The sequence below is a fragment of the Mauremys mutica genome, chromosome 7, assembly GCF_020497125.1.
Source record: "Mauremys mutica isolate MM-2020 ecotype Southern chromosome 7, ASM2049712v1, whole genome shotgun sequence".
NCBI lineage: Eukaryota > Metazoa > Chordata > Testudines > Geoemydidae > Mauremys > Mauremys mutica.
In genome coordinates, this window is record NC_059078.1 from 13,813,617 (window position 1) to 13,828,461 (window position 14,845).

The 14,845-nt window shown below is 38.6% G+C and overlaps 1 protein-coding gene across 2 annotated transcripts in view; it reads left to right on the forward strand.

The window, feature by feature from the left end:
- Positions 1-14,845, forward strand: part of CNTN4 (contactin 4) — a 669,413-nt gene that overhangs the window by 311,158 nt on the left and 343,410 nt on the right. The window contains exon 1 of one of the 2 annotated variants that reach the window (XM_045024545.1): positions 12,069-12,149. The exons of the other annotated variant lie outside the window; for it this stretch is intronic. The gene's annotated coding sequence lies outside the window, so the exon portion shown is untranslated. Of the gene's footprint in view, positions 1-12,068; positions 12,150-14,845 lie in introns of those variants that run through there. 2 annotated transcript variants of the gene reach the window in all.

The following is a 14,845-nucleotide window of genomic DNA, read 5'->3' on the forward strand; positions in this document are numbered from 1 at the left end:
GTTCTTGGCCCTACATTATTTAACAGTTTTATGAATAAAATCATCATTGATAAATTTTGCAGATGACACAAAGATTGGGGGAGTGGTAAATGATGAAGAGGACAGGTCACTGTTTCAAAGTGATCTAGATCAGTGGTTCTCAAACTAGGGCTGCTGCTTGTTCAGGGAAAGCCCCTGGCGAGCCGGGCCGGTTTGTTTACCTGCCACGTCCGGAGGTTCAGCCGACCGCCACTCTCAGTGGCTGCGGTTCGCCACTCCTGGCCAATGGGAGCTGCAGGAAGCGGCGCAGGCTGAGGGACATACTGGCCACTGCTTCCCGCTGCCCCCATTGGCCTGGAGCGGCGAACCGTGGCCAGTGGGAGCCGCAATCAGCCGGACCTGCAGAAGTGGCAGGTAAACCAGCCCGGCCCGCCAGGGGCTTTACCTGAACAAGTGGTGGCCCTAGTTTGAGAACCACTGATCTAGATCAGTGGCTCTGAACCTTTCCAGACTACTGTACCCCTTTCAGGAGTCTGATTTGTCTTGCGTACCCCAAGTTTCATGTCATTTAAAGCTATTTGCTTACAAAATCAGACATAAAAATGTAAGTGTCACAGCACACTATTACTGAAAAAATTACTTTGTCATTTTTATCATAACGTTATGAAATAAATCAATTGGAATATAAACATTGTACTTAAATTTCAGTGTGTAGTATGTAGAGCAGTATAAACAAGTCGTATGACATTTTAGTTTGTACTGACTTCACTTTTCACGTAGCCTGATGTAAAACTAGGCAAATATCTAGATATGTTGATGTACCCCCTGGAATACCTCTGCATACACTCAGGAGTGTGCATACCCCAGGTTGAGAACCACTGACCTAGATCACTTAATAAAATGGACACAAGCAAACAATATGCATTTTAATATTGCTAAATGTAAATGTGTGCATCTAGGAATAAAGAATGTAGGTGATACTTACAGGATAAGGGACTCTGTCTTGGGAAGCACCCAAAAAACTGTGTGACTGGGCAACAAACGGCAGATGTTGATAAATAAATTGTATTTGTAGACATGCCCTTATACCTGCCTTGAGTGCAGGGAATGGACTAGATGATCTATTGAGGTCACTTCTGGTCCTACGCTTTTGATTCTATGATATCTCCACTGCTACAACGATCAACACCCCTCACAAAAAACCTTTCAAGATCCATGGATTCTACACATGCCTATCACAATGTGGTAAATTATAACATAAGACTAAATAACGGGTATAATGGGTATATGGTAGATGACAGTCAGCCAGCCAGTCAGTGTGGTGCATGAAAGTTACAGAATAAGGAGGTAAAATGAGGAACTGCAGAGAGGAAAATGGTTATATTTTTTGTGCATTAAAAAGGAGAACTACCCTAGAGCCACTGGAGGGGAATTCAGCAGGCAGGATTAAGGCAGATTTACAGGATACAATGAAGGAAGCTTGCCCAGTTGCCTCCTGCTCTGGGGGTAAATAGAGGATTTAAGTTTTCATATCTGTCAATCTGACACATTTAATGAGCATGAAATGTCATTAATAATATTTGTGAATTTGGGTTTGCTGAGTTGTTGCAAACAATGGAGCAGACTTAAACAAGTAGTGAAGACTACTTCACCCCATCTGGTGACTGTACTTGCTTCATTGGCCAAATCCTGTAATCCTTAGTTAGTCAAAACTCCTTTTTGTAGTCAGAGGAAACGTAGCAAGCATAAAGACTGCTGATTTTGGCTCTTCTGCATCTTATCACAGCTGAGGTTCAAATTCATGGTTTGAGCATCTTTCCAGGCTGAGGTAAAAAGAAACTCCCCAAAAGGAAGTTAGACTTGCAGGAGATGAGCTGAGTGTCTCTGCATAATGTATATAACTGAAATAAACATAGTATTTACAAGTTTCAGAGTAGAAGCCATGTTAGTCTGTATCCACAAAAAGAACAGGAGTACTTGTGGCACCTTAGAGACTAACAAATTTATTTGAGCATAAACTTTTGTGGGCTTCAGATGCATAGAGTGGAAATAGAGACGCTATTTCCCCATGTTAAGTATCCTCACACCTCTTGTCAACTGTCTGAAATGGGCTATCTTGCTGATAATATCTCATCTTAATTAATTAGCCTCTTAGAGTCGATATGGCTACTTCCACCTTTTCATGTTCTGTATGTATATATATATCCTTATTATATGTTCTATTCTATGCATCTGAAGAAATGGGCTGTAGCCCATGAAAGCTTATAGTATTTACAAGACCCTTTTGGCAGGCAAGCAAAATTATTCTTCAAAACAAGAGCTAAATACATACACTGGGCAGTAATAGTTTTATCTGAAAAATAATTAGGTCTTCTTTGTCCTAGGAATGCTTGGGTCCTTGAAGGCTGTACCCACAGTACATATGGTCAACTCATGACTAGCAAATTTGGACGCCTACATGGGCTAGCCGACCCTTTCAGTTTCATTCTGCCTCTCGTTCTCAGTGTACTTTGCCAATTAAAACACCAAAAGCAATTAAACTGTCTATAATTATCCCGGATATCAAGTTGGCTTTCTGGGCATTAGCCACAGCACATTTTACAATCACTTACACTTCAAATACAGCAATCAGTAATTATCTAAAATGCATAGGCTTAACAATTAGCAATTCAAGTTCTTGTTTGCCGTAGAAAGTGAGCAAAGAAATTCCATACCATACACAGTGAAACAATAGCTGGGAGCTAGCACAAATCCTAACTTTGGTATTAGTGCATTAACATCAGCTTCAGCTGAAGTGGCTTTTAGGAATGAGAGAAACAACTGACTGTCATAATATTATTTAAATTGAGTGTAGGCACCATTTCTGGTAATGGATAGTTTAGAATTCATAGATAAAAAGGCATGATAAATAATACAAAAGAGGCCGAATCATTCATCTTAGCATTGCCCTATAGAGACTTGCTGACTTGCATTAGCTTTCATTTGGCATACAGCCTTGTTTTGGTTTTGCAAATTATTTTTTTGTCTTTGGTTATGCAATGAAATGTAGTTGTTTCCTGATTTTTATTTATTTATTGATAAAACGATGAAACCCTTTACCTACATCAGCTGTTCAAGGTTTGCTGATAGTCTACCTGGAAACTGTTCATTTGAAATAAAGGGATTTCTATTTTATTTTATTCTTTGACCATTGTGATTCATTTAGGAAGTCATCAAAGATGTAAGAGAGAAAATAGTCCCCTCCACAGACTGATTCTTTCTAGTCTAAAACTGCATAAGATGATTATTTTCCCTATTTTATTGCCAAACTAAGTTCCATTTTCTGAGTCCTCCAGTATGATTTTCCACTTATGCAGGATATCCTTTCAGTAGATAGCTATGATGTTTTGTGGAAGCATTTGCTGAAGTTCAGTAATTAATGTCATTCTTGACCTCTCATATTTACTGTTGGCAACTCAGCAGGATCATAAAAGACCATAAATAAGTAGAGTGCTTTGTTTGAATGGTTTCCTATATATATTGTTCCTGATGAGTAATGCTACAATGACATACGCAACAAAAAAATAACTGGAATCTAACATTAAACAAAGTTTAAATGATACTTTTTCAGCACCCTCAGCTCCACTAATCTAGACTGGAAGATCTGTCCGTTAGAAGATGTGCAGCAGCAGGAAATGCTTGTGACCAAAGCTTTTAGTGTCAAGGGTCTCCATGTCCCTCTGCTTCTTTTCCTAATCTCATTCTACCATAAAGAGACAGTTCCAGCTGTTCCTTCTGTACCTCCCCATTGCCCTTGTTTTCCTTTACAAAATGTTTCATGACTTAAGTAGACAAATGCAGTAGTGAAATAGTGATCTTCAACCCATTATTATTGAACCCATTTGCCTTAGTGGTGCACAAGACCCTAGCTCCTCATTGGCCTAGCATACAGGGTGCCAGACACCATGCAGATTCACCTGCTACATCCCTCAGTCAAAGTAGAATGCTGCAATGAGAGAGGGCACTTTCGCAACCCTAATCCCGTATTAGTAGAGACTGTGGTGTCACAGGACCGCTCTCCTCCAAGATGTAATCCCTCACCTTTTTCCCCCCCTTTACTAGCCAGTCAGTGATTACTTCTTGGCTATGGATCTACTGGAAATTGTGATGGTGACTCTTCTCCTTGTTAGGTTAAGACTCATCCACCCTGATTCCTGTAGCAAAGATGATGAAGATAGCATGAGAGGTCTCCTAGAGTAAAATCCTTTCTGGTAAGGGCAAGCCAGTCTCTTCTAGCTTTCCTATGTAGAAGAAACGATATGATTTTCCCTAACAAGAATAAAAGAATTAGAGCTAGATTCCTTTTTATTTTTACACACACACACACAAGCCTGGTTCTTGGAGGCAGAGAAGAGAGAGAGAGAGTGCATTACCATCTTTTAACTCCTTGGCAGTGCTCAACATACAGTGGTCCTGGCCACGGTAAAGCAGTCCTCCAGAGGGCCAGGGCCATGCAATCTGGCGGATCAAAGCAAAGTTCGATATAACGCGGTTTCACCTATAACACAGTAAGATTTTTTGGCTCCTGAGGACAGCGTTATATGGGGGTAGAGGTGTATCATTAGTCCCCTCATATGTCATAGTATATAGTTTGGGAAGAGATTATACCGCTTTCTTATTTTGGAGGTGCCTAAAAAGCCTTTGGATGTTGATAGTAATTAATGAATATAATATTGATAGACTAGTTTAAGTTTATTTATATTTTATTGTCAAGTCAATCAATTTTACAGGAAAACATTGCAAAATACAGTGTCTGGGCATGTTGAGCTGTACAATTTTAATTGTATGAACATAAAAATTGATTACCCTTGAGCATTATAAACTATTTTTTATGGATTGAAAATATTTTCTCTGCATAAATGCTAATTCTTGTAAACAAGTGTCTATTTTGCTTTCAATATTTAAAGTCTTTTAATTGTAGGCATAACTGGTTATCCTCTGTGATAATTATGACCTTTCCCAGAGGCATCAAGTGAGAATGAATTAAAATGGTGGCATTCTCTTCTTTAATTTATTTGGAATGCCATCTTCTGCAGAGGTCTAGAACTCAAGGCGGGGAGGTATTTTACTCAAAAAAATAGGAAACAAGCTGATGCAGAGAAGGTGTGTTCATGGGGGAATATAAATCAAATAGAAGATGTGATGAGCTATTGTGGATCTCCCATAATACCCTTCCCACAAAGCTATGAAATATTGCAAAGTAGAGAAGACATCAAGAACCAGGAAAGTAAATGAAACACCTTCTTGGGCTGATTTTCTTCTTCTGAAGTAGCAGTGGCATGCTTTGAGTTTTGTGATGGAGAAGAGCATCAGCAGTTCTACAATGTCTTGGCAATGCAACATTGGAAGCTAGAATTACATGACAGCGTCAGTGATGGTGGTCTGTAAAACAGCCTACTCCATTATGAATAATGAATTATCAGCTTTGATGAAGGATGACTGTTGCAGTTCAGGCTCCACCCTGAATTTTTTTATTCTTTTGCCTTTGATGAGGGGAGAGCCGAGTAGAATTCCAGTCATCAACTTGAAGAGAAGAAAGGTGACCCTTCTGAATTATACTGATACAATAAAAACAAATAAGGGTCAGGTATGAGTGGAGGAGATCCCAAGCCAACCTCATCTTAAACAAAGCAGTTGGCAAGTCCCATGTTCTTTAGTTGGATCAAAAGTGGCAAAAGTTATCAGAAACAGCAGACAAATTATGCACAGCATATTTGACAGCAAAAATGGAAAAACAGTTTATCTCTCTTCTTCTTTATTTAATACTGGTATTGTGGTAACACAGAGAGACCATAGTCAGGATCGAGATTCCATTGTTCCAGCTGCTGTTCAAACACAGAGGTAAACATGCCCAATCAGCTATAAATAAATTATCGTTTTTGCTGCCTCTCTAGACATGTGCACTGAAGTGTAATCTGACTACCCTGATATTTATTTGGCCATCATCATTGTAGTGTGTGAGCACTTGCAAGAGAGAAGGCACCTGGAAATAACTTTTCCAGTTTTCTTTTAAAATGTGAGGCTTTCATCTTTAGCTGAATTCAGCTGGGTCTGGCAAGTGCCCCCAGCATGACTTAAGATATACTTTGAGTACATGTTGGGTGGTTGTAATTTTTGCTAGAGGTGCTTGTAGTCCCTATTATTCTTTCATTAGTTTCTTTGGCACTCCCAGACATCCAGGAAGATACTCTGTTTTATATGATATACCTAACATCCACATGGGACTTCAGGAGATGGAAGAGGGTGAATGCTATGTCTTCTGGCAATTTGCTTATGAGAGCATCCTTCCAAAAATCAAAGTCTGCCTGGGGAGGGATTTTTTTTTCAAGTCTTCCCAGGAGAGATGGATCAAGTAATGTTAATGGCACATAGTCTTCACTTTCAGACGTGCATGCTTTCCCCCCTGCCCCACTGCTGTTGCTGTTGCAGCAGGTGAAATCGATGTGGCTGTTATTTCTCCAATTTCTTTTGTCTTGTCCAACATTCTAAAAAAATGATGTGTTTTAAGATATATACCTGACACATGGGATCTAGGGAGATGGAGATGGAGGATGTTGAAGATACAGCCTCCAGCATTTTGTTCATAAGAACATCCTTCAAAGCACATTTATTTCTGTGTAGGTTGAAGTATGGTAACCCTCTAGTATTTGAGATACAGACTTGTTGACAATATCCCTTTTGAGCATATTTGATTCCTAAATCAGTTAACATCCTGAAACGGGGTTTCCTTCCACCTTTGTGACTACAAGTGTCTTTCTTTAGTTTAAAAGTCACTTTGCAATTATTTTTTTTTAGTAGCAAAACTGGTAATATGAAAGCAACGGTTCTATGGAATGAATGTTTAAGGAATAGATATATCTCTGGTCAGATAATTTTAGAGCTCTTCACTCACTCAAAAGATTGAAGCTCAATAAATACTGAGATTTTTGTTTCAAAATATGAGCTTCTCCATACAGAATTGGCCATATTCACTCTGGGTGAATGTAAGTGCTGGCCAATGAAATTGCCTCCACTTAACATCCTGGGAGAAATGTAGCAAAATAATCTACTATCTTAAAATGAGCATAGCTCCATGAACTTCAATAGACCTCCACCAATTTGCCCTTGCACCCTTGAGTGTAAATTTGCAACAAAACAACTTCATCCTTTTACTTATTTTCAGCAGTGGAATCTAAGAACCATTGTGTCCGGACCAGTTATAACCATTCCAGGAAGGATTCTGGAAGACTGGTTTACAGTGTAATAATTGTGTATGTGGCTCTTTTCAGCAGTTAGAGGTAACACTCTTTGCCAAACATGGGGTTACCACCAGTACCCAACTGACCGTTCTTTTATCAAGAATATCTGGAGGAAGAAATTCTGCCCAGTACATTCTTCAGAGTTGGCAGCTCTGAGTTGGCAATTGGAGAAGTGATATGATAGTTGCCTGCCTGTTTGGATGGAGAGTTTGATTCAGAATAATATGTTTAAAAACCTACTTCTGATGCCTACTACACATGGCTAGATAAATATCTTGCAGCTCCCGTGATTTGAGGGTATTAGCTGAGAGTTTTTTTCTCTTTTGGTTTTGTTATTTCTGCAGGAGCACCTCCCTTCTTTTTTTTTAACCCATTTTGTTCCACCTGGCACACCATGGGCCTCTCTGTTCCATCAGGTCCCCTAATTTTCAATAAGAAGCTCAAAGACACTGAATATACATAGGATTCAAAAAGAATCTGAATGCTTCCTTGCATGTAGTACCTGCTGCAAAATCCACTGAGGTCAGGGAAAGACTCCTATTAATTTTAGTGGACTTTGCATTAGCGCCAGAATTTGAATATACACTGCCACTCAGTAAGGCAAACTATTGGATTTGAACACTGCTCTGTTGACAATAGGGGTAGAGCAGTTGGTCCGAGGTAAGTGGAATATGCTATTACATTAGGAATCAACCATGAGGAGAAGTTTAATGTAGAATCTTGTTTCCTAATTACATAGACAGGTAGTAAAAATAATAATGTGCACTTGTATATAGTGCCTTTTGTCCAAGGATATAAAACTGCTTTATAAATATTAATTAAGCCTCAAAACACCTCTGTGGAGTAGGTAATTATCATTGTTGTAACCAGTTTACATATAAGACAGAGAGATTAATGGCCTTGTATTCCACAAACATTTACTTTACCAAAATTAGACACATTACAGGATGCCTAATATTTTCTTTCATGCAATTGCCATAGTTGCCTTTGAAAATTGTATATTTATGCATTTTAATGGCAAGTCATGCATCTATCTGGTCATTTGTACATGCAGATACCTGATGTGTAGAGGTAAAAATTAGGCACACACATCTGATGTGCAATACCGTGCCTGACTTTTGGAATATCAGTCTTGAAGTGACTTGCAAGGCCACGTAGTAAGTCAATGGAAGAGGATCAGGAACAGGAATCCTGATTCTGGTTTTTAGTTGTCTACTCATTAGACAACATTCTAGACAACTGATTGATTTATACAATAAGAAAAAAAGATGAGTATCTAAGATTCAAAGTGCACCGACAATAGGTTTGCCAACCACCCAGGATTGTCCTGGAGTCTCCGGGAATTAAAGATTAATCTTTAATTAAAGATTATGTCATGTGATGACACCTCCAGGAATATGACCAACAAAAATTGGCAACCCTAGCCTGTGACACATTACAAGAACAAAAATGAAATTGAATAGCTGCTTTATTCCTGACAGCCAGCAGAACTCAACCCCTGTCAAAAACACAGAACTCTTTCCCCCATGCAGATCGAACCTCGCTTTCTGCAGTGCACACAAATAGACATGCTTGAAGATCAACAGATTTGGGCTTTTTCAGAGCAGGGGCCTAAGCTTGACTCAGAATTGAATGTTCATCCTGGAGAAGGCTTTACCATCCCCAGCCCCATTTATTAAACAGATTGAGCACCTCCGCTGATCACAAAGTGTGGCACTACATCTTTAAATAGGGAAGAGTCAGGTAGGGAGGCCCCAATCCATGTAAGTCCTTATAGATAAGCTCCTTGGGAAAGGATCCAATTTTTTGTTCTCTATTTATATGGCATCTAGCAAAGTGGCATCCTGGTCTCTGACTGGAGCTCCTAAGTATTACCACAATATAAACAATACCACTTTCTAGCTTCCTACAAAGCAATGAATGTCAAACATTACCAATTCAGATAGTTCTTTTTGTTATTTTTATTTATTTCAACCTATCTCTTTTAACAATACCTATACATGTCTTGTTTGACAGCTTTCTGTTGGAGAAGGTCTGTCTGTTTTCTTCAGCCTTTCCATAAATAAATTATAAAGATTCCAGATTTTATAGTTCTTATTTATTTTCTCATCAATGTTGGTATTCCACTTTCAATAAAGAAATAATGATTACATCACACAATTGAAGGCTTTGTATGATTCTGCTTTATTTTTCTAATAATTTTCCTCCAAGGGGATTACACGAGCGATTGATGGAGTTTAAGAAAATTGTGGTTACTAATTATCACTTATATTTTGAAACAAGTGCAAATCACTGGGCACCACAGTGTATCCAACCCAAACAATAATCAAAAATGAATCTAAATAACTACCCAGCAAATAAGACTTGAATAGAACTTAAAATCAATTAAACCATTTATTTTCAACTTTATTACTGAATAAATACTTCAGAATATATTAATTTGCTTCTCTTTTTATTTGCTCCTGTGGTCTGCTTACTAATATGACTGAGATGCACAATTGCTATTTAATTAACCTTTTTTACGGTCTGCGTCTCACATACTCTGTGTGAAACACATAGGCTGAAGTTCCCATAATGCCAAGAATAAAAATAAGGGACTTGTAAGCATCAATCAATTAGCAAGTAAATTCCCATCAAGCCCAATATCTGAAATTTTGGACCAGACCCTCTGTCTCTGTAAATCAGAATTCAGTTCAATTCACTGAATTCTGAGGAGCTAGGCCAGTTTACGTCAACTGAGAATTTGGCCAAAACAATTTTCACCAAAGGTGTGGATTCAGATTATTGCATGTAAGTTTGACCAGTGTCATTTTCATTTTTTCACATTGAACGAACAAAAAATTATTCACTACTTGACATGCAAGTGAAGGCTATTTCATAAAGCTGAGTTGTGTATTTTATTCTTCATGTTAATAGGGGTACGTTTACTCCTATACAACACAGCGATATTTTTAGCCTGTCTGGGAACTGGGAGTCATTTGCCTGTCACTGCAGAAAACCTTGGTCAAAATCCTGACTTGGGTCACAAGTGAATGTTTTACTTCATCTTGGCTCTTAGAAGATTTATTGTTAGACTGTTGCACTCTTTCCAAGGCCAAAATCCCTGATCCCACAAAACACTAAGAGCCTTCAGTTCCCATTGGGAAAACTTGAAGTTGGTGAGACTCAGGGTAGGTCCATACTTACCCGCCGGGTCGACGCGGAGAGTTCGACTTCTCGGAGTTCGAACTATCACGTCTAATTTAGACGCGATAGTTCGAACTCCGAACGCGCTCCCGTCAACTCCGGAACTCCACCACCGCGAATGGCGGTGGCGGAGTCGACGGGGGAGCCGTGGAGTTCGATTCCGCGGCATCTGGACATGTAGGAAATTTGAACTAAGGTAGTTCGACTTCAGCTACGCTATTCGCGTAGCTGAAGTCGCGTACCTTAGTTCGACCCCCCCTCCGTAGTGTAGACCAGGCCTCAGCCTCTGAAGAGATTGTGCCATTGGAGAGTGGCATGACAATGAATGAGGTGTCCTGGGAGTTCTGTGAAGAAACTTTCATGTGGTGGGCTCAATTCTTAGCTGGTGTAAATTGCTGTGTGCTGACCAATATTTTCTGTTTACTTGTACTCCCGGTCTGTATCCATCCCTTGGCTGTTGTCTTATTCTTAGATTGTAGATTTTTGGGGGCAGAGGACCATCTCTTTGTTCCCGTGTTTCTACAGCACCTACCACAATGAGGTCCTGATCCATGATCAGGTCTCTGAGGCACGGTGGTAGTACAAATAATTGATGACAGAGTCTGCTATCCCTCTGCCTTGTCCTAACTGGTTTTCTCAACAAATAGAAAAAGGTTATTTTTTTAAAGCTAGTGTATTTTAAAGCTACCTTACATATAGACGTGTGAGGATGGAGAAAACACCTTTCAAGAGATGAATTTTACACCAACTGTGAGCCCAGCCTTTAAACGGCTAGAATGGCTCACTTTCACAAAATGTGGCAACTGGATACACACCCTTTCCTACACAGCCTTCTTATGAACTAGTGGATTTGAAACTTAAATAAAACATGCCCCCAAAAATAAAACCACCGTATATTAACAAGAAAAATACAAGTACAATAGTGCTCACTTTTTAAAGAAAACTAGGTCTGCTTCTGATTCTTGTGGCAGGACTGTTATCCTCAGTGAAAAGACTCTTCAACACTAGGGTCAGAATTCACCAAATCTCTGTTCCCCAAAGATTAAACCTGAAAAGGATATAAATATTACACAGAGAAGGGGTGAAAATGATACCGCAGTGTGTATGGCACCATGCAATAGTTAAATAGGAGTGCAGAGAAGACCTGACACAGACTTGTTGGATTATAACAGCATAGTTTACTGTATATGTAAAGCATCTAGTTTAATTATACGGATTTGTGTAATCATCTTATATGTGGTCATAGCAAACATAAAGCCCTCATTGAAACCGGTGAACAAGTATATATATTTTATCTGGGTTTTTTTGGTAAGGTTTGACACACTTGATCAGTGAACAAAATTGATTCCCTAATCAGAATCTGTGTTAGGATATCCAGTTAAAGATGTGTGCAGCTCTCTCTCAGTATGCATCTTTGATTCATGTGCTAATTGTGTAGGTCCTTTGGGGGAATACAGCGGCGAAGCAGTGTACTTCCTGATTAATGCTGGGGAAGAGACATGCAGTGCTCAGTGGATAGCAGTTAAGCATCTCTAGTCCCAGCTGAGAATATGGTTCCATTATCTCCCAGCTGCATAGACAATCCATAAGGGCCTGTTCTGCCTGGCTGATCAGCATAGTGGAAGGAGTGACTTGCTGAGAGCTGAAATCTTTGTTTGATTTGCTGTAAAATGTAAAAGAAACTGGGACATTTTACTTTACAGTTCTGTAAGTACCAGTTTTTCCTCTAAAGCTGCATGTGAATGTGACTTTGCCCAATGCATTTGATTTTCTATTCCACTGCTCTTTGTTGAATCTAACGGGTGAGACAGGGTATAATCTGTTTAGAGCTTGCAGTTTTCTTTGGCTCCTTTATACAGGCATGTAATTGATTCACTTAAGCAAATTAGTTGTCTTTTTTTTCCCAAATGCTTTTTATGAACATTAAAGATCTCGCTACATAGGTAGTATTGTGTTGTTTCAAAGGCTCGTGTGAGACATCTTAAAGCAGGCATTTTAGTCTTTTACAGTTTTTCTATGCATATCAATGACAAAAGTATGACCAAAAATTATTTAGCTGAAACAGGTGTTTGTATTCTGTATTATAATGTAGAAAATACTTGTTGACAAAATAGTTCATTCAAGCTGCCAGCTTTCTGTCTTCCCCATAAACACAGTATGGGAAAAGAGAAGTGAAGTGTTCAGTGAGTTGCGAAGTGCTTTAAAACTTTCTTTTTAAAATGTACATACATATGTATAATGGAATGCCTGTGATATTGATTAATTTCACTTAAATGTTGAGGATTGAGTTAAAATGTAAGATAAGCATGTGCTATATACAGTAAGAATCTCATTTTGTTTGCAAGGCATATTCTGAACACAGATCTGACTAACTGAAATTTGGAGTCGGTGTTTTATTTATTTTTAGGAAAAGATGCAATATATCAACATGCTTTATATAGCCCTGATTACTGTAATATCTAAGCAGCCATCATGTTAATATATGTCATTTACAAAGATGCATTAATCTAGCACTATACTTGCAGAAGTAATAAGTTTTTGCAGTGACTTGCAAATTATAAGTGACAGCTGTGGCATTAAAATTAATATCAGTATTAATATTATTTTTTTCTGGCTTTCATGGGCTTTGTGTTCCAGTTCTATACATTTATGTAACATGGCTTTACATACAGTGCCCTTAGACTTCTTGTGCTATAGATCAAGCCCTGGAATAGATTAAAGTAATTCAAAATTGTTCTGATTTGAAGGGTAGAATAGTCAGACAAGCTGAATGAAATCCTGTGATGCAGAAGGTACATAAGGAGTGCAAATATTTTTTTTCCTGTATAGGCAATAAGTCTCAAAGCTAAGAAAACCACAGGCTGTGAAGTATGAAAGTGTCTTGCTAGTGAGGACAGAGTATGTTCTCATTAGACTTGGTTAAGGGGAACAGCACAAGAGTCACAATAGATGGCTACCTGCGGTAGTACAGATATTCTTCGATCCTAGGGATCCAGGGAGAAAATAAGGAAAATATAACATTTAGTAAGAGGAGATGCTAGAGAATGAATACAGTATTTCCATGTGCCTTCCATATGCTGGGATTTTAGTGTGGAGGTTTCTGCTTCCATGGAAAAGGGTAAGTCTGAATTAAGTATTACAGAAAACATGTTTAAGGTTAATTGTTCTCAGCAACTGCCTCCTAAGCATTTTTTTTCCATAATTGAAAGAAGAACGTGTCCTCATTTCAAAATAGAAGGCATCTCCAATGAGCCCCGCTGTAGAAAGAGCTACATGGGGATTATGATAATTTGTTTCTTTAGTAACGGTGTTATTTCAGCATTTCTGTAATGATTATGAGCACATGCAGCATGAAATGTGATATTGCTTTAATATGCGTTAGCTAAACCAATGTACTTAGTTATCTGTCAGCCTTTTGCAAATATGTATGTTTTCATAAAAATGAGAGCTATCATTTTCATTTGTCTCAGATTTTTACACTGGGAGATTTGTTTGCTCGAACTTGACCTCCTAGTCAAACTTCCCTAGCACACTTAAAATTTACTGTTTTGCGACTATACAGCATGATTTCTCCAAAGATTTTGTTTTTATTTTCATATCTGTTATTTAGTTTTCAGTTTAGTTTAAACTTATAACTAAGATGTGGAGGAGAGTACGAGCTATGTGGGAATGTTCACTAGTCTTACTTAGCCTCAAGACACAGATATTTTGAATATTAGTGAGCAGTGTTTGCGCTTACTGATTTTTGTAATGTTTCTAATCATTTTGGGAGATTTGAAAATTTAAGCATCTGACTGCAATGGTGATGGAGTAATCAGAAGCAGCTATGCAAAATATCCCAAAAAGGAAATATACTTGTGGAAGGCAAAAGTTGAATTACGGACCACTGCAGTTTGTTGCATAGTGCTAGCACACCTTGTGGGCCGGTGTGAACTTGAAACAAAGGGTTTTGATTTCGATCCAAATTTGCTTAAAAATGTATGAGGGAATTAAAAGAAAACTGAATTGCCAGCAGTGCTGCAGAACAACACCACAGCAATTATTATTGTCCATACTAAGTAATCAAGTGGGGAGTGATTTTACTGGTCTTGTAAATAATAATGCTTAAGCTTACAGCCCTGGGTCAGCAAGATACTTAAACATGTGTGTGGTTTTTAAGCACATGGGTTGAAGTCAATGAGACTCCTTGTGCTTAATGTCAAGTTCATGGTTAAGCACTTGATTGAATCAGGGCCTTATATAGCACTTTCCATATGAAATTCTCAAAGTGCTCCACTAACTGATGAAATAAGCCTCACAAGGCACCTGTGCCCTGGCTCAGCATTATTATCACTCTTCTACAGAAGTGGAAATTGAGGCACAGACTCACTTGGCAGAGACTTGCTCAAGGTCACAATACAGCA